At 55.0% G+C, this 25,102-nt stretch overlaps 2 pseudogenes; both read left to right on the forward strand.

Moving 5' to 3' along the window:
- The first annotated feature begins 2,045 nt into the window (after nucleotides 1–2,045).
- Nucleotides 2,046–2,865, forward strand: LOC103655760 (probable xyloglucan galactosyltransferase GT19; annotated as a pseudogene).
- Nucleotides 2,866–3,840: 975 nt separating this feature from the next.
- The window catches only part of LOC103655761 (probable alpha,alpha-trehalose-phosphate synthase [UDP-forming] 7), a 55,946-nt pseudogene continuing 34,684 nt past the window's right edge, over nucleotides 3,841–25,102 (forward strand).

Consider the following 25,102-nt stretch of genomic DNA (forward strand, 5'->3'; position numbering starts at 1 on the left):
CCTCTACTACTATAGTAGCGTGGTTTGATTTGATTATGTATACTACTCGCCCGCCTCCCCCTCCGCGCTGCTAGAGTGCGCTCGGCCCACGCCCCCGACACCCCCACCCCCCTCCGTCGCGTCCACCCAGCCACCAACGACCGCCGCGCCGTGCCCCCGCAATGTCCGCCCCGCCGCGATCCCCTCCCCAGCGCAGTCTCCTGTGCTAATTTGGGATATGTTTGGTTTGTTATAGGCTGCGATGATCTGAAACTGCTATTCAGTTGCACTATCATACACGTAGATTTAGTATGCATTTCTATGTAAAGCGTGACAGAGATGGAACATTGGGGGCTTCCTATTTTATTTGTTAGCTAGCTTGGATACTAAACACCACATGGGCAAAATGAAATTGTTATTGATTTTTTTTATATTTCTTGACTTGAATTGTCTTTATGTGAGTTCTGTATTAAGATTTTTCATTCTTCCCCAGATGTGCATTTCTATTCTTCATCGGTAACAATGGTGCACTTATCTCATGTGTTCAGAACTTCCCCAAGAGTCATGGAACAATAGTTGGTATCCTCAAAGGTTTAAGTGGTGCAATACTGACACAGATTTATGCAATTGTACACTCTCCTGATGATGCTGCACTGATCTTCCTTGTAAATCAAAGCATCGGGTATTTTTTGTTACTGCTTTCGATTGCAAATTTGTTTCAAGATCCATTTTTTATTTTTTAATGATTTATCAGGCTTAAATCAATAGTTCTTTTTATCATCTATTTGGTGCAGATTGACATGGCGTGAGTGAAATAATTTATTTCTTGAGCTAGATCTGCTACTGCCTTACTGGACTAGGTGTAAATTATCACACCAAGTTGTTTTAGTTACTCCACAAAACCAACTGATTTCCCTGCCAAACCAGAGGGTTCTGATCTAATTCCTTCCTAACCAGTTGTATTCTCAGTGCTATGACCATGTCTATAAATCTAATTTATCTGTGGTGTTAAACCTGCACTGTATGCGCCATTAGGACTGCCATAGAGTAAATTGGAATATTAAGGTGAACAGACCTTCTGCTTCTGGTGAGGATGAAGAGCCCCCTGTTCGTTGCCTTGTGTGTCAGCATGTAGCAATAGATGGCGGCTGCAAGTAACAAGGATGCTCCAAGCAGAGCAGATATAATGATGATTCCATGCTTCTTCTCTTGCTTCCCTATTCCAAGATACACATTCCTAGAGTAGCTAAAAGTTTACATATTAGTAGCTGATAGTTAGTACTCAAATCAAGAAAGAAACTGGACTTAAAAACCATATTGATCAAGAAAGAAACTGAACTTGAAAATTGAAAAACTGGTTGGGATTTAGGATGGTGTCGCTCGAGTCTCGACCCACATTTCACAAAGCTTAATTTGGATACGATCATCATGTCTTATGAGAGAGCTAAGAGTAGGGCCATATTACTTGACTGTGTGTGCCTGTGGGTTGCCACAAGAATTAAAAATTAGTATAAATATATATACGGAGAAACATATTGCAAAGTTTATATCAGGCACATCTGTAAGGAGAAGGCCTCCCATTTAGTTGCTACATGTAGAATTGAATCATAAACTGTATTATAAAATAAATAAAGAATTATATCAGTGACAACAAAAATATCGCATGCCTTGCATATCTAGAATTGCTGAATGGTAGTGGTTGAATTGCATCTAAAACATATTGGATGAATAAAAATTAGTCGCTAAAAACAAACACCGAAACATGGGATGACATGCTCGTACCCTCCTCAGTTCATTTGCACCATATATGAATTAAGAGAGGATATAGGATGGCTTGTTTGATATCTTTGCAATCTCTTCAATCTATTTAAATTACAGTGGTTTAATATAAAATTTAATTTAAATTCTACATAAATTATAAATATCCTATGAATTTCTTCTCAAACGAGTACGTGTTTAGAGACAGAGTGGTTTAGTAGGAAATTTAGTTCCAACAATGGAGTAATCAAGGCATTACGCCATTACGGTTACACGGACACCCGTACTCTCCCTCCCGAGGTCAGTCAATGGTGAATCCCCTCCTCATCTTCCTCCCTTTCCTCAGCGTCACCACCTTGCCCGGCACCGCCGACGCGCGCAGGACGGCGGATCCACATACGCGGCCTGCCCCCGCACTTCAACACCGACCTCCTCCGCCATTGCGGCGCCAACGCCCTCCCGCTCGCCGACCCGTCCGCCGTGGCCACCTCGGTCCCACCCTGCGAGTCGCTCGCCGACCACGGGCTCGGCCCTCGCACGCACCCACGCAACCGGTCCTGGTACCGCAACGAGGCGAGGCTCCTGGAGGCCTTCTTCCACCGCCGCATCCTGGAACGGGACTGCTTCGCCGACGACCCAGCCGATGTCGTGTTCCTGCCCTACTACGCGGCTCTCGACGCGCTGTCGTACATGATCGATCCGGCCCTGCTTGACGAATCCACGAGGCACGGTGTGGCGCTGGCGGAGTTCCTATCGTCGGACCAGGCACATATCCTGTCTCGCCGGCACGGGCATGACCATTTCCTGGTGGTCGCGGGGTCCGCATGGGACTACGCGCAGTCGCCGGGCGTGGAGCCGAGGCTATGGGGCTCGACGTCGCTGCTGCGACTGCCGGAGCTGGCCAACTTCACATCCCTGACTCTCGAGTCCCGCACGTGGCCATGGCAGGAGCACGCGATCCCGCACCCGACGTCCTTCCACCCGTCGTCTCTCGGCCACCTCCGCGCCTGGCTCGCCCGCGCGTGCCGTTCGTGTTGCGCCACGCTGATGCTCTTCGCGGGCGGCGCCTCCCGCCCGTGCCGGCCATTGCTGGGACAAACAGTACTGGGATATAGATGGACGGTCTAGATTGGCTCGAGGCAAAACCAGGTGGAGGCAGGCTACCCCTTACACACCTAGCAATCTGTTTCTCGGTATATATATTTATGTCTTTCATTGTTGTTGCTTCATCTAATACATCTTTGTTGTCACTAAGAAAAGCATAGAATTCACTTACTACCTAACAATATTCTGAGCTATTAGGCTCTGCTACTCAATTTATAATGGTGACAGTGGTATCCTCCATTAGGTGATTAATCTACAAAATTACATAAATAATAAATAAGATCTGGAAAGGCAGTTACTCAACCCAATATTGAAGCTGGGAAAACAGAATGGCAGGCACCTTGTCTAAGTACAGCTCAATAGCCCAAGTTGATATCATCGTTATCTGCATCTTGTCCTCTTTGGTGAGGTTATCGAGCCTTCTCAATAAGAAAGTTCTGAGAGCATCCTCTCAAGTAGACATGATCGATAAATAAATTTATATACCATTGTACTACTATTTGATAAAAAAATATCAAGCATATATAACGGCAATCGGCAACATGATTATAATATTTGTACACAACCATGGCATGTTCACAGTAATATAAAATAGCAATGACGGAAAGCTCCAAACAGCAGCGGCGGAGGAGCCATTATGACTTAGTGTGGCATCAGCCATACCTTACTTTTAATAACTCTTATATCTTCTACTATAACAACAAAATAAAACGTGGTTTGGTGGATATGTTGTCTCTAATCTAGCAGTAGGTCTTGAGTTCAATTCACAATTCTTGCAGATTTCATTTTTTGAGCCGGACAGGGACGAGGGCAAAACAGGAAATGAAAAAAGGCAGAACAGAAAATGGCAGGCTACCCTTACAGCCTTAATAAGTAGTAGAGATTATGATGGTACATTGGTACCACAGACTTCAATAGACAAGAAACCAAGTTCAAAAATATTGAGAATCATCAACACCCTAAGTTTGCAATGGGAGAAGTAGGGATAGCCTGGGATCAATGTTTGCATCATGCCCAAAGCTAGGAATTGCTGCAGAACAAGGTTACTTCTTAAGGTTTTCACATGTGCATTGTTCAATCTCTTATTTGGTGCTAACAGCAAAATACTTGATGCAGTAGTACTAGAATTTAATGCTTGTTCTAGCTTTTCATTTGTTAAGCTAATATATTTTTAGTGTCATAGTGTTTCTCTCAAGAAATGTCAAGCATGAACGTTTTGTGTATTGCTCAACACCTAATTAGATTGAGTGATTGACTATTTGTTGTCTTCTCACAATAATAGTACTATGTTTAAAGGAGTCAGAACTAAAAATATTATGTTCTTTTATTCATGTTAACCTTGGAATATTGAGATATTTCATTTTCATTATTGAAAGGGAAATAGGCTCACACCTTTTCCTAAATGATTTTGATGGTTGAATTGCCCAACACAAATAATTGGACTAACTAGTTTGCTCTAGATTATAAGTTCTATAGGTGTCAAAGGTTCAACACAAACCAATAAAAAGTTCAAGAAAGGGTTCAAATAAAAAGAGCAAAAGACAAACCGAAGACTGCCCTGGTCTGGCGCACCGGACTGTCCGGTGTGCCACCGGACAGTGTCCGGTGCACCAGGGAGAATCACTCCGAACTTGTCACATTCAGGTTTCTGGAATTGCCCTCCGCTATAATTCACCGGACTGTCCGGTGTGCCAAGCGGAGCAACGGCTAATTGTGCCAACGGTCGTCTGCAAAAGTCTACAGTGAACAGTGAACAGTGCACCTGCGCGCGCAGAGTCAGAGCAGGCGCCATATGGCGCACCGGACAGTGAACATGACCTGTCTGGTGCACCACCGGACTGTCCGGTGGCCCACATGTCAGAAGCTCCAATGGTCGAACCCTAACGGTTGGGTGACGTGGCTGGCGCACCGGACAGTGTTCAGTGGCGCACCGGACTGTCCGGTGCGCCCTTCGACAGCAGCCTTCCCCAACGGCCACTTTGGTGGTTTGGGCTATAAATACCCCCAACCACCAACACTTCAAGGCATCCAAGTTTTCAGCCAACACATTCAATACAAGAGCTAGTGCATTCAATACAAGACACAAATAGAGTGAATCAAAATCTCTCCAAGTTCCAATTCCACTCAAAGCAATTAGTGACTAGAAGAGAGAGTTTTGTCGTGTTATTTTGAGCTCTTGCGCTTGGATCGCTTTTCTTCTTCCTCTATTCTTGTTCCCAAGTTCTTTGTAATCAAAACAAGAGACACCAATTGTGTAGTGGTCCTTGTGTGGACTTAATGTCCCATTTTTTTCTCGAACGCGCAAGAGACATGCGCATCTTTTCATTAAGAAGGAAGAGAAAAAGGATCCAAAATGGATCAGTACAGGAAGACCCCCATTACGGTGGTCGAAAACAAAGAAACAAAAATACATCCATAAATAAAAGGAACCAGAAACCACTTTGACCTAAAGACCTGGGATTGGGGCTGTTAAGAGATCTAAGTTTGTAGCCCCTCCTAACACCCACAGGTCCCTTTCCTCCTCGGTTCTCTTAATGGCTTCATTAAGGCAGGGAGAAAGGCCGTCAAAAACACAGGCGTTTCGGTGTTTCCACAATATCCAGAGGCCGAGACTGATAAGCGAGTTTAGTCCTTTTCTGGCAATTCCATGCAACTGATCACTACATCTTTTCCACCAGAGCATGGTATTCTCTTCATAGACATAAGGAGTGAAATTCTGGAGGTTAACCTTTGTCAGCAACTTGAACCAGTAATTTCTTGCAAACACACATCTCACGAGGAGATGGTCAATGGTTTCCATTTCCTGGTCACAAAGGGGGCACTGATCAGGGTGATCAAGCCCCCTCCTCTAAAATCTGTCAGTTGTCCAACACCTCTGCAGCGCTACAAGCCATAGGAAAAATTTGCATTTGGGGGGGGGACCAGGAGTGCCAAACCCTGTCACAATGCTCAAAGTATGTTGACCCAATAAATAAACTCTCGTAGGCTACTTTGGCAGAGTATTTGCCATTATGGGCAACCCTAAAAATGTGTTTGTCCTCTCTATGTGGGTTTATGTTTACTGTGATAATAGCATCCCAAAGATCAAGATAATCAGCAAGGACCTCCACAGTGAGAGATCCTTGGATGTCATTTAGCCAACTTCTATTTGCTAGAGCTGTATGAACAGTTCTACTGTTTTGGATTCGCCTTGGCACAGCTAGTAGCAATCTGGGAGCAATATCCATCACACTTCGACCATGAATCCATCTATCTTCCCAAAAAGTGTGGAGTGTCCATTGCCAATTTCCGTGTGAGTGGCAGCATGAAAGAAGGATTTCACCTTGGAAGGAAAATGCATAGGGAGTCCTGCCCAAGGTTTATCAGGTTCCACTTTAGTCAGCCACAACCATCTCATTCTCAAAGCCCAACTGAGTTCTTTAAGGCTGAAAATGCCCAATCCTCCCAACTCAACTGGCCTGCACACTCTACCCCAAGCCACCAGGCAGTGTCCCCCTCTGACTTCTTTTTTTCCACGCCACATAAATCCTTTCTTGATTTTATCAATATCCTTGAGAACTCTTGGATGTAAGTCCACTGCCATTGAAAGGTAGATGATCATTCCTGTCATAACATATTGGACTTGTACTTTTCTTCCAGCTCTAGTCATCAAGTCAGCTTTCCACCCCAGGAGCTGGTCAGCAATCTTGTTGATTATGTATTGAGTTTGATTTCTGGAAAGCTTGCTCAAAGACAGAGGCAGGCCAAGGTATTTACAGGGGAAAGAAGAGATCTCACAGGGGAGACACTCCTGAAGGGTCGCCACTTCCTCTTCCCCACATCTAATTGGGTACACACTGCTTTTTTGGATGTTTGTTTTCAACCCAGAAGCTTCTCCAAAAATATCTAAAATTTTTTGAACCAGTTGAATATCAGATTCATTTGGATGCAAAAACATGATCACATCATCAGCATATAAGGACACTCTGTGTTGCAAAGGTCTAGAAGCCAATGGATGCAGCAGATTTTCTAGATCAGCTTTTGAAATTAACCAACCTAGCACGTCCATGACAAGTATGAACAGCATAAGTGAGAGGGGGTCTCCCTGTCTTAAGCCCTTTTTGAGCTGAATTTTTTCGCCAGCAACACCATTAAGCAGTACTTGTGTGGACGAGGTAGATAGCAGTCCACACAGAACATTCATCCAAATCTGCCCAAACCCCAGTTTTTGAAGAACTTCGAGGAGGAAAGGCCAGGAAACTGAGTCAAAAGCTTTAGTAATGTCTAGTTTCAAAAGGATTCTTGCTTGTCTTTGCTGATGGAGGAGTCTGGCAGTTTGTTGCACAATCATAAAATTGTCTTGGATGAACCGACCTTTGATGAAAGCACTCTGCCTTTGGGAGACCATAGATTGCAGTTTATTCCCCAGTCTATTAGCTAGGATTTTAGTGACTAGCTTGGCCATGCTATGCACTAAACTAATAGGCCGAAAGTCCTTGACTTGGTCAGCACCCTCCTTTTTTGGAATAAGGGTGATAAGAGCTGAATTTAGTTTGTGAAAGTGACCAAATTTCCTATCCCAAATAGCTGACAATACTTGCATCACATTTTCCTTAATGATAGGCCAACAGGCTTTGTAAAATCTTCCTGTGAACCCATCAGGTCTAGGGGCTTTGTCGGACGGTAGCTCTTTAATGGCTTCAAAGGCTTCTTTTTCTGTAATTGGTAAGTCCAGATCCTCCAAATTATGAGAGGGCAGCCCCAGGTAGTTAAGATTAATAGTGACAGTTCTATCTAGTCTTGTTCCCAATAGGCTTCTGTAGAAGTTATCCACCAGCATGGCTTTGTCAGCATGATCAGTAAATACATTATCTCCAGAGACCAGTTTTGCCACAAAGTTCTTCTTCTTTCTATATCTGGCATGCATATGGAATAGTTTGGTGTTAGCATCACCCTCTCTGAGCCAGTTGATTCTTGATCTGGTACGTGCAATGGTGCGCTTAAAAGAGGCAAGGGCTAAGGAGTGCTTTTTCAGTCCACATCTCAGCCAATCCTCCAAAGGGGACAAAAGCCTGAAATCTTGGGCTACTTCAAGCCTGTGAAGAATCTCCCTTGCTAAAGCTAACTGTGAGGTCACATGTCCAATATTTTGTCCACTCCATTTCTGCAAGGACCTAGCAGTGGCTTTTAGTCTTCTATCAAAGCTTAGAACTAGGCAAACTCCTTCATCAATAGATATCCAAGCATCATTGACAGCTTCCTGGAATCCATCTAACTTTGGCCAAAATGATTCAAAATGGAACCGCCTCTTGCCAAAATAGTTGCTTTGCAGACCTAGCACAAGGGGGCAGTGATCAGAGTCCTCCGAGGCAGCACTTTGGAGGAGGTTATTGGGAAAAATATCTTCCCAGTCACTTGAGCACAGGACTCTGTCTAATCTAACCAATGTAGGAGACACTTGGTGATTAGACCAGGTATATTTGCGCCCTATTAGAGGCAGGTCAATAAGGCTTGTATCATCAATAAATTTCCTGAATCTCCCCATCATGGCTCTATTACAAAAAGTGTTGTTTTTGTCATCCTCTTTGTATATAAGATTGAAGTCCCCTAAAACAACCCAAGGCCCATGACACTCTGCTCTGATCTGTCTGAGTTTGTCGGCGTTTCGAGACCGGGGGTTCCCTGGGCCGACGAGTGAATGTCGTCGCGTGCCCCAGCCCAGATGGGTCGGCGCGAGGCCGAGCGCGAAGGGGGAAGAAAGGTGGCCGGAGACGGGCGTGAGAGAGGTGGAAATCCCGCGGCCTTCGTGTTCGTCTCGTGCCCAGGTCGGGTGCGCTTGCAGTAGGGGGTTACAAGCGTCCACGCGGGTGAGGGAGCGAGCGGCCTTACGCGAGCGCCTGTCTCGTCCTCGTCCCCGCGCGGCCAACCCTCTCTAAGAGGGCCCTGGTCCTTCCTTTTATAGGCGCAAGGAGAGGATCCAGGTGTACAATGGGGGGTGTAGCAGAGCGCTACGTGTCTAGCGGAGGAGAGCTAGCGCCCTAAGTACACGCCATCGTGGCGGCCGGAGAGGTTTTGGCGCCCGGTTCGTGTGGTGTCGTGGCCGTCGGAGGAGCACTGGAGCCTGGAGGAAGGACAGCTGTCGGAGCTGTCGAGTCCTTGCTGACGTCCTCTTGCTTCCGTAAGGGGGCGGAGAGCTGCCGTCGTCAGGGAGCGTGCAGGGCGCCATCATTGCCTATCTGGCGGAGCGAGCCAGATGGGACGCCGGTCTTGTTTCCCGTAGCCTGAGTCAGCTTGGGGTAGGGTAATGATGGCTTCTCCTGTCGACGTGGCCGGCTCGCGCCCGAAGTTGGGCGATGTGGAGGCTCCTCCGAGGTCGAGGTCGAGTCTGTCTTCCGTGGCCGTGGTCGAGTCCGAGCCTCTGGGTCGGGCGAGGCGGAGACCGTCGGCTGAGGCCAGGGCTGAGTCCGAGCCCTGGGGTCGGGCGAAGCGGAGTTCGTCGTCTTCTGGGGCTTAGCCCAAGTCCGAGCCCTGGGTCGGGCGGAGTGGAGTTCGCCGTCTTCCGGGGCTTAGCCCGAGTCCGAGCCCTGGGTCGGGCGGAGCGGAGTTCGCCGTCTTCCGGGGCTTAGCCCGAGTCCGAGCCCTGGGTCGGGCGGAGCGGAGTTCGCCGTCTTCAGGGGCTTAGCCCAAGTCCGAGCCCTGGGTCGGGCGGAGCGGAGTTCGCCGTCTTCTGGGGCTTAGCCCGAGTCCGAGCCCTGGGTCGGGCGAAGCGGAGCTTCCTATGGTGCCTGCGGCCGGGCCTGACTGCCTGTCAGCCTCACTCTGTCAAGTGGCACTGCAGTCGGAGCGGCGCAGGCGGCGCTGTCTTTCTGTCAGGCCGGTCAGTGGAGCGGCGAAGTGACGGCGGTCACTTCGGCTCTGTCGACTGAAGGGTGCGCGTCAGGATAAAGGTGTCAGGCCACCTTTGCATTAAATGCTCCTGCGATTTGGTCGGTCGGCGCGGCGATTTCGTCAGGGTTGCTTCTTGGCGAAGACAGGGCCTCGGGCGAGCCGGAAATATGTTCGTCGCTGGAGGGGGGCCTCGGGCGAGACGGAGATCCTCCGGGGTCGGCTGCCCTTGTCCGAGGCTAGGCTCGGGCGAGGCGTGATCGAGTCCCTCGAATGGACCGATCCCTGACTTAATCGCACCCATCAGGCCTTTGCAGCTTTATGCTGATGGGGGTTACCAGCTGAGAATTAGGAGACTTGAGGGTACCCCTAATTATGGTCCCCGACAGTAGCCCCCGAGCCTCGAAGGGAGTGTTAGCACTCGCTTGGAGGCTTTCGTTGCACTTTTTTGCAAGGGGACCAGCCTTTCTCGGTTGCGTTTTGTTCCAGTGGGTGCGCGCGAGCGCACCCGCCGGGTGTAGCCCCCGAGGCCTCGGAGGAGTGGTTTGACTCCTCCGAGGTCTTAATGCCTCGCGCAATGCTTTGGCTGGTCTGGTCGTTCCCTCATGCGAACGGGCCGTAGCCCGGGTGCACGGTCGGGTCCCAAGTTCTCGGGCTGGTACGTTGACGCTGTCAACGGTTTGGCCGGAGCCGGGTTTGCGAGAGCAGCCCCCGAGCCTCTGCACAGGGCGAGAGGACGGTCAGGGACAGACTCGACTTTTTTACAAACGCCCCTGCGTCGCCTTTCCGCAAGGAGGAGGGGGGAAAGCGCCATGTTGCCCTCGGTGGGCGCCGAACATGGTGTCTCCGGTGAGCTGCTAGCGGGTAATCCGAGCGGACGTCCGTGCCCCATTTGCTAGGGGTCGGCTAGAGGCCCAGAGGCACGCCCAAAAGTACCTGCGGGTGATCTGCCGGACCCGGTCCCCTGTCGACGGGGTCCGAGGGCTCGATGCCTCCCTCTGATGGGATTCCGTTACAAGATCGTTCCCGCTGGTCTCGGAAATGTCCTAGGGTACCTCGGGAGCGCAGCTCGAGCCTTGGTTATGTATCGAACGTACCCATAGTCATCCCTCGCTCTGTGTCTGAGGCGGCTGTGAACCCTTCGAGGGCCAGCCTTCGAACCCCTGATCAGTAGTGGGCGCGGAGCCCGAGTGGCCTGAGGCAGCCGTTGAACCCTTCCGAGGGGCCGGCCTTCGAACCTCTGACCAGTAGTGGGTGTGGAGCCCACGTGCTCTGAGGCGGCTGTTGAACCCCTCCGAGGGGCCAGCCTTCGAACCTCTGATCAGTAGGAAGGCTCGGAGCCTGGTTCCTTCACGGAGAAGGGTCCTTTTCGGGGTATCCCCCTTTCCCGGTCCCTGTTGTAAGAGAGAGAAAGAGGAAAAGGAAAAGGATATAAAATCGAATGACATGGCGTACCTTTTTTGACGCGGTCATTATGGCGAAGGTGAAGCGTCGCTCGCTTCCCCTGCCAGACGCGCCGCCTTTCCCGCCGCGGAGTTAATGCGACGGGGCGTGCGGTTCGCTGGGCGGCCTTTGCGCGTGCGCGAGCCGTTCGAGGAACGGAACACGGACGCGTCGTCTTCACGCCGTGAGAGAGGGTTCTCTCGCTGCCCCTGGATAGGACGTATGCTTGGCTGACGACGTGACCGCTGCTCCTGCCCGCCTGCCACCGCCATTACTGCCGGCCCATTTTTTGGCCGCATTGACCGTCGCGCCAGGCTGGCGCTGCTGGGTCGTGCGCTGGGTCGCCTCGAGTCGCGACATTGGTTCCGCAGTCGAGGAGGCGCGGTAATGGCGCGGGTGGCGATGCAGTTGCTCGCATGCAGCATCCGGCGCGCCGGTTGCATGACGCATGGGCCTGGGCCTCCATGTTAGGCGTGTTGGAAGTCGGAGAAGTGCGCCCACTTGGCGCGGTTGCATGCCGCCTGCATGGCTGCCCGCCCTTTCGCCCGCTGGTCTGGGCAAAAGTGGAGAGCCGCTTGTAACCGCTGGGCGGTTGCATGCACCGCGCGCGGCGGTTTGGCTTCTTCTGCTCTGGGCCAGCTTGCATGACGCGTGGGACCCAGCTCCCGCGCCGCAGGGGGAGGACCTTGGAGCGTGTTGGAGAAGACTCGGCCCACGACGGCTGGGGACGCAAGTAGGGAGAGTCGCCTTTAAAAGGAGGGTGACCCCCTTGAAAGGCGACCATGTCTTCGTGCTCCCTTATGCATCGTGTCTTTCCACCTTCCGAGCCCCCGGATGGGGATGCCCGCAGTCCTTCCGCCTTGTCGTTGGGGGGAACGCAACTCCATGGGAGTTGGTACCTTTCAGCCATCGTTCGGCTTCAAGGATTTTCATCACGCAGCCCGGCTGCACCCCTCCGCCGGCGGTCACCCAAGACGGTGACCTCCAGCCCTGGATGGGGAGAGGCAAGCCGGGCTGTGATCTTGGTCCCGCCCTCAGCCTCAAGGATGTTCATCATCCTTGCTGGGGCAGAGAGCGAGGCGAGCCGGGGCTCTACCTCCCGCGCGGGCCGGCTGGCCACCTCTTCTTCCAGCTTCTGGTGGTGGCAACCATCCTCCAGCTCTGCGGAGGAGGCGTCCTCCAGCCATGCCGGGGAAGGCGAACTGTTGCTGCCCAGCTAGGATGCAACATTCCGCCCTCTTCCTCGCTTTCGTGGCGAGGACGGGAACGAGGACCTGCCGGTGCGCTTTGGAGCGGCCCGCTCTTTGGCTTTGATGGCTGGTTCGCGTCCCTTGAGCGGGAACGCGAACGAGAGCCTTTCGGCGGCCGCGTCCGTCCTGGGACCATGGCTGCTGCTGCAGAGGTCGCTGGCGAGTCACCCGGAACTCGTCGCCGCGCGGGCTCCCCGGTGTGGAGGTTGTTCATACCCGCGGGGACGGAACCGGAGTCCCGTTTGTAATGGCACCTTGAATGCCAGTCTTTTGTTCATAGTGGCTGTCGGGGCCTGAACATGTATGCATTTTTGGCACGGAGCCGTGTTTTTTCCTCATTTTCGAGCACTAAGACTCGCCTGTTGGTTGTCTGAACCGCTTCACCAAGCGTGAGAAGCCCCGTGTAAAGGTGATGAGTGAAGTATCCGTATCCCGGAGGCGTAGGAGTCCCTCGGCTCGGTCAGCCTTGTTGTCCGAGGCTTCTCTTGCTTAGTTAAAGGAACCCCTCGGCCGCTCTTCGATGAGTCGAAGCCAGGGGTAGCGGTGTCAGCGCGAACAGAGGCAGAGTTGGCTCAAAAAGAAGACCTGGTCGGTCGGAGCCTGGCCGGGTCGTCCGTTAGCGGGACCGACGCCGGAGTCGATCTGCCGAGGCCTCGGGCCGGGCTGATGTCTTCGGGGGACAGCTGGCCGAGGCCTCGGGGTGACCAGCCGAGTCGCCTGCTCGGGCCGGATTCTCGGAGAAAACCCTAGCGGCGATGGCCCGGGCGAGATGATGACGTCGTCCTTCAGAGTGGAGACCCCCGGACCGTGTCGCCGTCCGAGGCTAGGTCGGACCTCGCCGAAGGTGTAGCCGACGCCGAGGGTGCTGCTGCTCCCTTCAACCGTCAAGATCCGAGCCTGCAGGATCGGATTATCTTGTAGTGTGTGTTTTCTGCGGCCGCCGAGGCCCAAACACACCCTCGCCTTGTTGTAAAGCTGCGTCTCTTTTCCTCTTGTTTCGAGTATCTGGACTTTTTTGTCGGTAACAGATTGTTTGTGCGAGCGAGAGTTGCTTCTCACGGAAGGTGATGAGTGAGGTATCCGTATCCCGGAGGCGTAGGAGTCCCTCGGCTCGGTCGGCCTTACCGCTTACGCGCGCTCTTGCCCGTCCATGGGGTTCTGTCACCGACGCAGTCGAGAAGGCCCGAAGAACTGCTTCGGCAGAGGAGCTTTCGAACGTGAAGACTTGTTCGGTCCGCGGAATCACTTATCCGAGCGTGAGTTACTTATCGCAGAAGGTGATGAGTGAGGTATCCGTATCCCGGAGGCGTAGGAGTCCCTCGGCTCGGTCAGCCTTGGCTGCTTACGTGTACTCCGTCGTTTTCAGGATCCACTTTCGAAGTAGTCGAAAAGTACGAAAGACATTCTGGCAGAAAGGATCTTTTTTCGAGGAAAAAATTCGACGCAGAGGGGGTTCCCCCCTTTTAGCCCCCGAGGGAGGGTCGGGCTTTGCCGAGGCGAGGCCGACCCTTCCTTGATGACTAAACTTTGTGTGGGAGTGAGGTATATGAACAACTTGAAAACATTTTAAGGGTAGAAGCGACGTAGCTGTTGGATGTTCCAAGCGTTGCTGTAGACCTCGCCTTGACTGTTGGCCATCTTGTACGTTCCGGGCTTCAGAACTTTGGCGATGACGAACGGCCCCTCCCAGGGGGCGTGAGCTTGTGCCGCCCTCGGGCGTCCTGTCGCAGCCGAAGCACCAGGTCGCCCACCTGGAGGTCTCGGGACCGGACCCCTCGGGCGTGGTAGCGTCGCAGGGACTGCTGGTACCGCGCCGAGTGTAGTAAGGCCTTGTCCCGAGCCTCTTCCAGCTGGTCCAACGAGTCTTCTCGATTAGCTTGGTTGCTTTGGTCAGCATAGGCCTTCGTCCTCGGGGAACCGTATTCTAAGTCTGTGGGCAAGATGGCCTCGGCCCCATAGACTAGAAAGAACGGTGTGAAGCCCGTGGCTCGGCTCGGTGTTGTCCTCAGGCTCCAGACCACCGAGGGGAGTTCCTTCATCCATCGCTTGCCGAACTTGTTGAGGTCGTTGTAGATCCGAGGCTTGAGTCCTTGTAGAATCATGCCGTTGGCACGCTCTACTTGCCCATTCGTCATGGGGTGAGCCACGGCGGCCCAGTCCACCCGGATATGGTGACCCTCGCAGAAGTCCAGGAACTTTCTGCCGGTGAACTGGGTGCCGTTGTCGGTGATGATGGAGTTCGGGACCCCGAAGCGATGGATGATGTTGGTGAAGAACGCCACCGCCTGCTCGGACCGGATGCTGTTTAGGGGTCGGACCTCGATCCACTTGGAGAATTTGTCGATGGCGACCAACAGGTGCGTGTAGCCCCCGGGTGCCTTCTGCAAGGGGCCGACGAGGTCCAGACCCCACACGGCAAAAGGCCAAGTGATGGGTATGGTCTGCAGAGCCTGAGCGGGCAGGTGGGTCTGCCTTGCGTAGAACTGACACCCTTCGCAGGTGCGAACAATTCTAGTGGCGTCGGTCACCGCCGTCGGCCAGTAGAAACCTTGTCGGAAGGCGTTTCCAACAAGGGCTCGAGGTGCTGCGTGATGGCCGCAAGCCCCCGAGTGTATCTCTCGTAGGAGTTCCTGACCTTCGGTGATGGTGATGCATCGCTGGAGGATGCCTGAGGGGCTGCGGTGGTAGAGCTCCTTCCCATCTCCCAGCAAGACGAATGACTTGGCGCGCCGCACCAACCGCCGAGCTTCGGCTCGGTCGAGAGGTAGCTCTCCTTGGTGGAGATATTGCAGGTACGGGGTCTGCCAGTTTTGATTAGGCGTGACCCCGCTTCGCTCCTCCTCGACGCGCAGTGCCTCACCCTCGGGTGCCGAGGGTGCCTCGAGCTGAATCGAGGGTGGCTCGGGCCGGGCTGAGGGTGCCTCGGGCCGTGCCGAAGATGCCTCGGACTGAGCCGAGGATACCTCAGGCTGGGCCGAGGGTGCCTCGGGCTCGGGCGTGTCGTCGATCTTGATGGAGGGTTGATGCAGCTCTCGCGAGAAGACGTCCGGGGGAACCGTTGTTCGCCCCGAGGCTATTTTAGCCAGCTCGTCCGCAGTCTCGTTGTAGCGCCGGGCGATGTGGTTGAGCTCGAGCCCATAGAACTTGTCTTCCAGGCGCCGAACCTCATCGCAGTAAGCCTCCATCTTCGGGTCGCGGCAGTGGGAGTTCTTCAAGACTTGGTCGATGACGAGCTGCGAGTCACCGCGAGCGTCAAGGCGTCGGACCCCTAGCTCGATGGCGATCCGCAACCCGTTGACCAGAGCCTCATACTCGGCCACATTGTTGGACGCCGGGAAATGGAGGCGTAGCACATAGCGTAGGTGCTTCCCGAGGGGCGAAATGAAGAGTAGGCCTGCACCGGCTCCTGTCTTCATCAGCGACCCGTCGAAGAACATGGTCTAGAGCTCCGGCTGGATCGGAGCTGTTGGGAGCTGGGTGTCGACCCATTCAGCCACGAAGTCCGCCAAGACCTGGGACTTGATGGCCTTCCGAGGGGCGAACGAGATTGTTTCGCCCATGATTTCCACCACCCACTTTGCGATTCTACCCGAGGCCTCTCGGCACTAGATGATCTCCCCCAGGGGGAAGGATGACACCACAGTTACCGGATGAGACTCGAAGTAGTGTCGCAGCTTCCGCCGCGTCAGGATCACCGCGTACAGCAGCTTCTGAACTTGTGGGTAGCGGATCTTGGTTTCGGACAGTACCTCGCTGATGAAGTAGACTGGCCTCTGAACAGGCAATGCATGCCCCTCTTCTTGCCTATCGACCACAATCACGGCGCTAACCACCTGAGTGGTCGCGGCGACGTAAATCAAGAGGGCTTCTCCGGCAGCTGGGGGCACCAAGATAGGCGCATTCGTGAGGAACGCCTTCAGGTTCCCGAGGGCTTCCTCGGCCTCAGGGATCCAAGTGAAGCACTCGGCCTTCCTTAAGAGGCGGTACAGAGGCAGACCTCTTTCGCCAAGGCGTGAGATGAAGCGGCTCAGAGCCGCGAGACATCCCATGACCCTCTGTACGCCCTTCAAGTCCTTGATGGGTCCCATGCTGGTGATGGCTGCGATCTTCTCCGGGTTGGCTTCGATGCCCCGCTCGGAGACGATGAACCCCAAGAGCATGCCTCGGGGTACCCCGAAGACACACTTTTCGGGATTGAGCTTCACGCCTTTCGCCTTGAGACATCGGAATGTCACTTCAAGGTCGGAAAGGAGGTCGGAGGCTTTCCTCGTCTTGACTATGATGTCATCGACGTAGGCCTCGACCGTCCGGCCAATGTGTTCGCCGAACACATGGTTCATGCACCGCTGGTACGTCGCACCCGCATTCCTCAAGCCGAACGGCATGGTGACATAGCAGTACATGCCGAAGGGTGTGATGAAAGAAGTCGCGAGCTGGTCAGACCCTTTCATCCTGATTTGGTGATACCCTGAGTAGGCATCGAGGAAAGACAGGGTTTCGCACCCAGCAGTGGAATCCACGATTTGATCGATGCGAGGCAGAGGGTAGGGAACCTTCGGACATGCTTTGTTTAGACCAGTGTAGTCTACACACATCCGCCATTTCCCTCCTTTCTTTCTCACAAGCACAGGATTGGCAAGCCATTCGGGATGGAATACCTTTTGATGAACCATGCCGCCATTAGCTTGTGGATCTCCTCGCCTATGGCTCTGCGCTTCTCTTCGTCGAATCGGCGCAGAGGCTGCTTGACGGGTCGGGCTCCGGCTCGGATATCCAGCGAGTGCTCGGCGACATCCCTCGGTATGCCGGGCATGTCCGAGGGACTCCACGCGAAAACGTCGGCGTTTGCGCGGAGAAAGTCGACGAGCATTGCTTCCTATTTGGGATCGAGCTCGGAGCCGATCCGGATCTGCTTGGAGGCGTCGCCGCTGGGGTCGAGGGGACGGACTTAACCGTCTCTGCTGGCTCGAAGTTGCCGGCATGACGCTTCACGTCTGGCACCTCCTTAGAGAGGCTCTCTAGGTCGGCGATGAGGGCCTCGGACTCGGCGAGGGCCTCAGCGTACTCCACGCACTCCACGTCGCATTCGAACGCGTGTTTGTACGTGGGGCCGACGGTGATGACCCCGTTGGGGCCCGGCATCTTGAGCTTGAGGTAGGTGTAGTTGGGGACGACCATGAACTTTGCGTAGCATGGCCTTCCCAGTACCGCGTGGTAGGTTCCTCGGAACCCGACCACCTCGGACGTCAGGGTCTCCCTTCGCAAGTTGGAGGGTGTTCCGAAGTAGACGGGAAGGTCGAGTTGTCCGAGGGGCTAGACGCGCTTCCCGGGAATGATCCCGTGGAAAGGCGCAGCGCTTGCCCGGACCGAGGACAGATCGACACGCAGGAGCCCGAGGGTTTCGGCGTAGATGATGTTGAGGCTGCTGCCTCCGTCCATGAGGACCTTGGTGAGCCTGACGTTGCCGATGACGGGGTCGACGACGAGCGAGTATTTCCCCGGGCTCGGCACGTGGTCGGGGTGGTCGGTTTGGTCGAAGGTGATGGGCTTGTCGGACCAGTCTAGGTAGACTAGCGCCGCCACCTTCACCGAACAGACCTCCCGACGCTCTTGCTTGCGGTGCCGAGCCGAGGCATTCGCCGCTTGCCCACCGTAGATCATGAAGCAGTCGCGGACCTCGGGGAACTCTCCTGCCTGGTGATCTTCCTTCTTGTCGTCGTCGCGGGCCCTGCCACCCTCCGCGGGTGGCCCGGCCCTATGGAAGTGGCGCCGAAGCATGACGCACTCCTCAAGGGTGTGCTTGACGGGCCCCTGGTGGTAGGGGCACGGCTCCTTGAGCATCTTGTCAAAGAGGTTGGCACCTTCGGGGGGTTTCTGAGGGTTCTTGTACTCGGCGGCGGCGACAAGGTCCGCGTCGGTAGCGTCGCGTTTCGCTTGCGACTTCTTCTTGCCCTTCTTCTTGGCGTCGCGCTGAGTTGACGCCTCGGGGGCATCTTCCGGTGGGCGGCCCTGGGGCTGCTTGTCCTTCCGGAAGATAGCCTCGACCGCCTCCTGGCCAGAGGCGAACTTGGTGGCGATGTCCATCAGCTCGCTCGCCCTGGTGGGGGTCTTGCAACCCAGCTTGCTCACCAGGTCGCGGCAAGTGGTGCCGGCGAGGAACGCGCCGATGACATCCGAGTCGGTGATGTTGGGCAGCTCGGTGCGCTGCTTCGAGAATCATCGGATGTAGTCTCGAAGAGACTCTCCTGGCTGTTGCCGGCAGCTCCGGAGGTCCCAGGAGTTTCCAGGGCGCACGTACGTGCCCTAGAAATTGCTGGCGAAGGCTTGGACCAGGTCATCCCAGTTGGAGATCTGCCCTGGAGGCAGGTGCTCCAACCAGGCACGAGCGGTGTCGGAGAGGAACATGGGGAGGTTGCGGATGATGAGGTTGTCATCGTCCGTTCCACCCAGTTGGCAGGCCAGCCGGTAGTCCGCGAGCCACAGCTCCGGTCTCGTCTCCCCCGAGTACTTTGTGATAGTAGTCGGGGGTCGGAACCGGGTCGGGAACGGCGCCCGTCGTATGGCCCGGCTGAAGGCCTGCGGACCGGGTGGTTCGGGCGAGGGACTCCGATCCTCCCCGCTGTCGTAGCGTCCTCCACGCCTGGGGTGGTAGCCTCGGCGCACCCTCTCGTCGAGGTGGGCCCAACGATCGCGGTGATGGTGCTCGTTGCCGAGGCGTCCCGGGGCCGCAGGCGTGGTGTTGCGCGTGCGCCCGGTGTAGACCGAGGCTTCCCGCATGAATCGGGAAGTCGCGACATGATGTTCCGAGGGGTACCCCTGCCTTCAGGAGGCGGAGCTCTCGGCCCGTCGGACCGCGGCGCCTTCCAGGAGATTCTTGAGCTCTCCCTGGATTCGCCGCCCCTCGGTGGTTGATGGCTCTGGCATCGCATGGAGAAGCATTGCTGCTGCAGCCAGGTTCTGGCCGACCCCACTGGATGCGGGTGGCGGCCTAACCCTGACATCATCGGCGATGAGGTGCTGGAAGCCCTGGGGTAGATGACGCATTTCTCCGGCCGGAGGTTGGCCCGCCCATGCCTGCCCGACGTCCCGGCAGATTGGCTCAAACGCTCCTGCTCCCTCGTCGAGCCTGGCCTGCACCCCACGGATTTGCTCGAGCTGTGGGTCATGGCCCCCCGCCTAAACGGGGACCACAGCTAGCTCCCGTGGGATGTCAACGCGAGGCACCGGCCTAGGGAGATCACCGTCCTCCGGCATGCCGAGATGGTTGCCTTCGAAGGGACCCCCTAGATCGACGTGGAAACATTCGCGGCTTGGGCCGCAGTCCTCGTCGCCGAGGCTGCGGCTACCGTCGGAACAGTCGGAAAGGCAGTAGTCGCATGCGGTCATGAAGTCCCGCATGGCACTGGGGTCGCCAAGTCCAGAGAAATCCCAACAGAAGTCGGGCTCGTCATCTTCCTCGGACCCCGAGGGCCCGTAGGTCGAGATGTCCGTCAGCTGGTCCCAGGGTGACCGCACACGAAACCCCAGAGGGTTTGGACTCGCCTCTACGAGAGCGTCCGCCAAAGCGAAGCCGCTTGGCGGGTCGAGGCTGGATCCGAAAGGCGTGAGATGGGAATCGGTTGGTACCTCTTGGTCGACGGGCGGTGATGAAGTCACGTCGGGGACTGACTGCACCGTCGTCTCAGGTACGAGGGTGACGTCCAGCAAGCCTTTCGCGAGCGTGCTGGCGTCGTCCGTTTGCTCGGAATCGGCGTGTTGCGGGGAGACAGCGCTTGTCTTCGTCTCAAACGCGAGGTCGATGCCCGACGCGCCCCCCGTTGGGGCGCTGGCGCCGTCGACTCGCTTGACAGCCGACGAGGCGCTACCTCCTGCTTGGCCTTGGTTGCCCCGCCTCCTCCTCCGTCGGGCGGGAGAGGACGGGGTGAGCTCGAATGTTGTTCTTCCACCACGCAGGGAAGACGTTGTCGATTCCGCCGCCGGCAGGCGGGCTGTCGGCCGCCATTGTCGCTGTCGCACGGCGGTGGAAGGAGTATCATGTCATAGCTGCCGTCGAGGGACATGAACTCAAGACTCCCGAAACGGAGCACCGTCCCGGGCCGGAGAGGTTGCTGGAGACTGCCCATCTGGAGCTTGACGGGAAGCTATTCGTCAACACGCAGCAGGCCCCTACCTGGCGCGCCAACTGTCGGCGTTTCGAGACCGGGGGGTCCCTGGGCCGACAAGTGAATGTCGTTGCGTGCCCCAGCCCAGATGGGTCAGCGCGAGGCCGAGCGCGAAGGGGGGAGAAAGGTGGCCGGAGACGGGCGTGAGAGAGGTGGAAATCCCGCGGCCTTCGTGTTCGTCCCGCGCCCAGGTCAGGTGCGCTTGCAGTAGGGGGTTACAAGCGTCCACACGTGTGAGGGAGCGAGCGGCCTTACGCGAGCGCCTGTCTCGTCCTCGTCCCCGCGCGGCCAACCCTCTCTAAGAGGGCCCTGGTCCTTCCTTTTATAGGCGCAAGGAGAGGATCCAGGTGTACAATGGGGGGTGTAGCAGAGCGCTACGTGTCTAGCGGAGGAGAGCTAGCGCCCTAAGTACACGCCATCGTGGCGGCCGGAGAGGTTTTGGCGCCCGGTTCGTGTGGTGTCGTGGCCGTCGGAGGAGCGCTGGAGCCTGGAGGAAGGACAGCTGTCGGAGTTGTCGAGTCCTTGCTGACGTCCTCTTGCTTCCGTAAGGGGGCGGAGAGCTGCCGTCGTCAGGGAGCGTGCGGGGCGCCATCATTGCCTATCTGGCGGAGCGAGCCAGATGGGACGCCGGTCTTGTTTCCCGTAGCCTGAGTCAGCTTGGGGTAGGGTAATGATGGCGCCTCCTGTCGACGTGGCCGGCTCGCGCCCGAGGTTGGGCGATGTGGAGGCTCCTCCGAGGTCGAGGTCGAGTCTGTCTTCCGTGGCCGTGGTCGAGTCCGAGCCTCTGGGTCGGGCGAGGCAGAGACTGTCGGTTGAGGCCAGGGCTGAGTCCGAGCCCTGGGGTCGGGCGAAGCGGAGTTCATCGTCTTCTGGGGCTTAGCCCGAGTCCGAGCCCTGGGTCGGGCGGAGCGGAGTTCGCCGTCTTCCGGGGCTTAGCCCGAGTCCGAGCCCTGGGTCGGGTGGAGCGGAGTTCGCCGTCTTCAGGGGCTTAGCCCAAGTCCGAGCCCTGGGTCGGGCGGAGCGGAGTTCGCCGTCTTCAGGGGCTTAGCCCAAGTCCGAGCCCTGGGTCGGGCGGAGCGGAGTTCGCCGTCTTCAGGGGCTTAGCCCAAGTCCGAGCCCTGGGTCGGGCGGAGCGGAGTTCGCCGTCTTCTAGGGCTTAGCCCGAGTCCGAGCCCTGGGTCGGGCGAAGCGGAGCTTCCTATGGTGCCTGCGGCCGGGCCTGACTGCCTGTCAGCCTCACTCTGTCAAGTGGCACTATAGTCGGAGCGGCGTAGGTGACGCTGTCTTTCTGTCAGGCCGGTCAGTGGAGCGGCGAAGTGATGGCGGTCACTTCGGCTCTGTCGACTGAAGGGCGCGCGTCAGGATAAAGGTGTCAGGCCACCTTTGCATTAAATGCTCCTGCGATTTGGTCGGTCGGCGCGGCGATTTCGTCAGGGTTGCTTGTTGGCGAAGACAGGGCCTCGGGCGAGCCGGAAATATGTTCGTCGCTGGAGGGGGGCCTCGGGCGAGACGGAGATCCTCCGGGGTCGGCTGCCCTTGTCCGAGGCTAGGCTCGGGCGAGGTGTGATCGAGTCCCTCGAATGGACCGATCCCTGACTTAATCGCACCCATCAGGCCTTTGCAGCTTTATGCTGATGGGGGTTACCAGTTGAGAATTAGGAGACTTGAGGGTACCCCTAATTATGGTCCTCGACAGAGTTCTAGCAGGAAGGAGATCTTGTCTTCATTGCTTTGGGGACCATAGACATTTGTTAACCACAAATGCTGGCCATTGGAGTTTTTGAACTGCACAGATACGCTGAAATTGTCCACTCTACTCAACCCTGTGACTTGTAAATGACTCTTCCAGGCTACAAGAATTCCTCCGCTGGCACCCAAAGAGGGTAAGTAGACATAATGCTCGAAGTTTACTCCCAGAATGGTTATCACTTTTATTCGGTTAATTTCCTGCATCTTGGTCTCTTGTAAACAAACAATGTCCACTCCCAGGGAATCAATAAAACTGCGAACAGAACTCTGTCTCGAAGTAGAATTCAGTCCCCTAACATTCCATATAAATATTTTTTTGGATCCATATATTACATGTTCAGAGGAACAACAAAAGAGAGAAGGGGACACTCAGCGGGCAGCAACACTATGCGATGGAGCCTCTGCCCTCAGCTCATCCGGTACCTTCCACCCAAAGAAGGCTGCGAGAGCCTCTATGTGATTGAGGGGAAGTCTTTCAGAGAATATTTTTTCATAATCTTTTCTGGTTTGCTGATCTATCTCTTCCAGTTCCCCACCACCATGAGAGCCTTCATAACTTTCTTTGTTGCTCTTGAGGAAAGATCTTGCTTGCCAATTTCTGCTCCCATTCCAGCAATGAGGCGGCTACGGCGAAGGGACACAGCAGTGGACCGCTTGGAGATTATGGGCTTTGGAGTTGGATTTGCTGGTGCTGGCAGAATACCAGAAACTTCATTCACAATTTGTTTAAGAAATACCTCTTTTTTGGCTGTTACAGGGTCCACACCATCCATCTGCAGGGCTGGAATGGTATTATTTTCCGTTGTTTCTTCAGCAATTTCAACTAGCGGCTTATTATGCTTCTTTTTTCTATGATAAACGAGCAGGTTTGGTGCCTCTATGAGCCTTCTTTCTGATGTTGCAGCGCCCTGTCTTTGGAAACAATGCTGATGGGAATGTTCCTCAAAGTGCACCGGAGCCGAGGCCTCTCCTAAGGGAGCCTCAAGGCCCGCACGGTGTTTGACACTTGGTACCGAGTACAAATCTCTAGTAATACTCTGCTGTCCACTAGGATTGCAGTCCGACTGGTCAGAAAAACAACATGTTGAGCTTGCTCTTCAGTGTGCACCGGAGCCGAGTCATCCTCGTGGGGATTCTCAAGGCCCGCACGGTGTTCAGCAGTGTGGTCGCTACATTGGTTTTCAATGTGCACCGAAGCCGAAGCCTCTCCGAAGGGAGCCTCAAGGCCCACACGGTGATTGAGATTTGGAACCAAGCACAAATCTCTAGTGAAATTCTGCTGGCCAATGGGATTGTAGTCCATTTGATCAGAAAAAACAGCATGTTGGGCTTGCTCTTCATTGTGCACCGGAGCCGAGTCATCCCCGTGGGGAGTCTCTAGGCCCGCGCGGTGTTCTCCGTTGAGATCGCAGCAAGGGCCATCCACAGAATTGTCCAGCTCAGAAGGGTTAGGATTCGTTTGTTTGGAATCCAAGCATTTGGGACCCAGTCTTTCTTTGGCTGAACGACGTTGCTGTCCCAGCTCCCCAAGATTGCTTGCGTTGATGTCTTCCCGTGGTCGCCCTCGTGGAGAGTGTGACCGGGACCGCCGGTATGACCGAGGGCCATCATCATGATCACGGGGCGACAGCGGTGAGGCAGAGACCAAAGGAGCAGCAGCAGCTGAAGGAGGAATAGACCATCTGATCTTAACTGTATAACCCAGAGAGATAACCCCTTGCGAATCTCCAGTAGGCGCCTGTAGAGGCTCAGTGATCCAGAGCTCCCGTGACTCCGGAATCATGGATGTATCAATGCACCAGGCAGAACATCTGAAGGAAACCAGGTCACTCAGGCCAGAGGTATCTGAGTGCACCTTAAATAGCCAAGCAAATGGATTTATTAAATGTTCCACCGTAGCCGTCTCCCACACGTGCACTGGGATGCCATCTAATTCCAGGTTAACCAGCTGAGGAAGAGTTCTGCCAGAAGAGTTTAAAAATCTAGACCATCGCTTGCAGACCACTGTGAAAGTCGCAGCCCGCTGAATGGACCACCTCGAGTCGAGCCTTTGAGCCATATCTTCAGACGGGAGAACCAGCAGAAAACTATTTGGTGATAAGCGACGGAGAACAATGGAGTCTTCAGTGATTTCCAATCTTGGTGAGAGCAGGGATGCCACTTTGAATTTAGAAACTGAGTCACGGTTGCTGATCACCGAGACAACCACTGCCAAACGAAGATCTTCCTCGACAACAGTCATGGCGTGGTTCCAACCCAGCAAGCATGGGGGTACAAGTCCTGAAGAAGGCAGATGGGGCTGCATATAAATCCTGCTCCCATCATCTCTGGGAGGGGTGGGGGGTTTCCGTCTCTTGTGAGAGTGACGCCGGCGAGAACGGCCCCTGATAGTGATGGCATCAGCGCCCCCAACAAGGTCAGAAGCCATTCCTTGAAACAAATACTGGCTGCCTGAAATTGCAGCCATCGAAGTCTTCCTCCGCCAAACCTTCTGAGGCGCTGCAGGGTGAATAGATTGCCTCATCTGGCACAAACCACCAGAAGACGGATAGGAAAGTCTGCTCCAGACAGACTGCAAGATCCCAGGAGGTTGCTGATTTTGAAGACGGGACTAGACAGAGGCGCTTCCTGGGGCGACACCGCCAAGACGTGACCACACTGTCTGCTTGGAAACAGCTGTGGAAAACTGAGCACGATCTGGAGCCTCCGGGCAGCGGGACGCCCTATGCCCAAGCCCACAGCACTTGAAGCATCTTGTCCTTGAACGGCAGTCACGGACCAGGTGATTTGGTG

This window comes from Zea mays, chromosome 4 (assembly GCF_902167145.1).
Source record: "Zea mays cultivar B73 chromosome 4, Zm-B73-REFERENCE-NAM-5.0, whole genome shotgun sequence".
Taxonomy (NCBI): Eukaryota; Viridiplantae; Streptophyta; class Magnoliopsida; order Poales; family Poaceae; genus Zea; species Zea mays.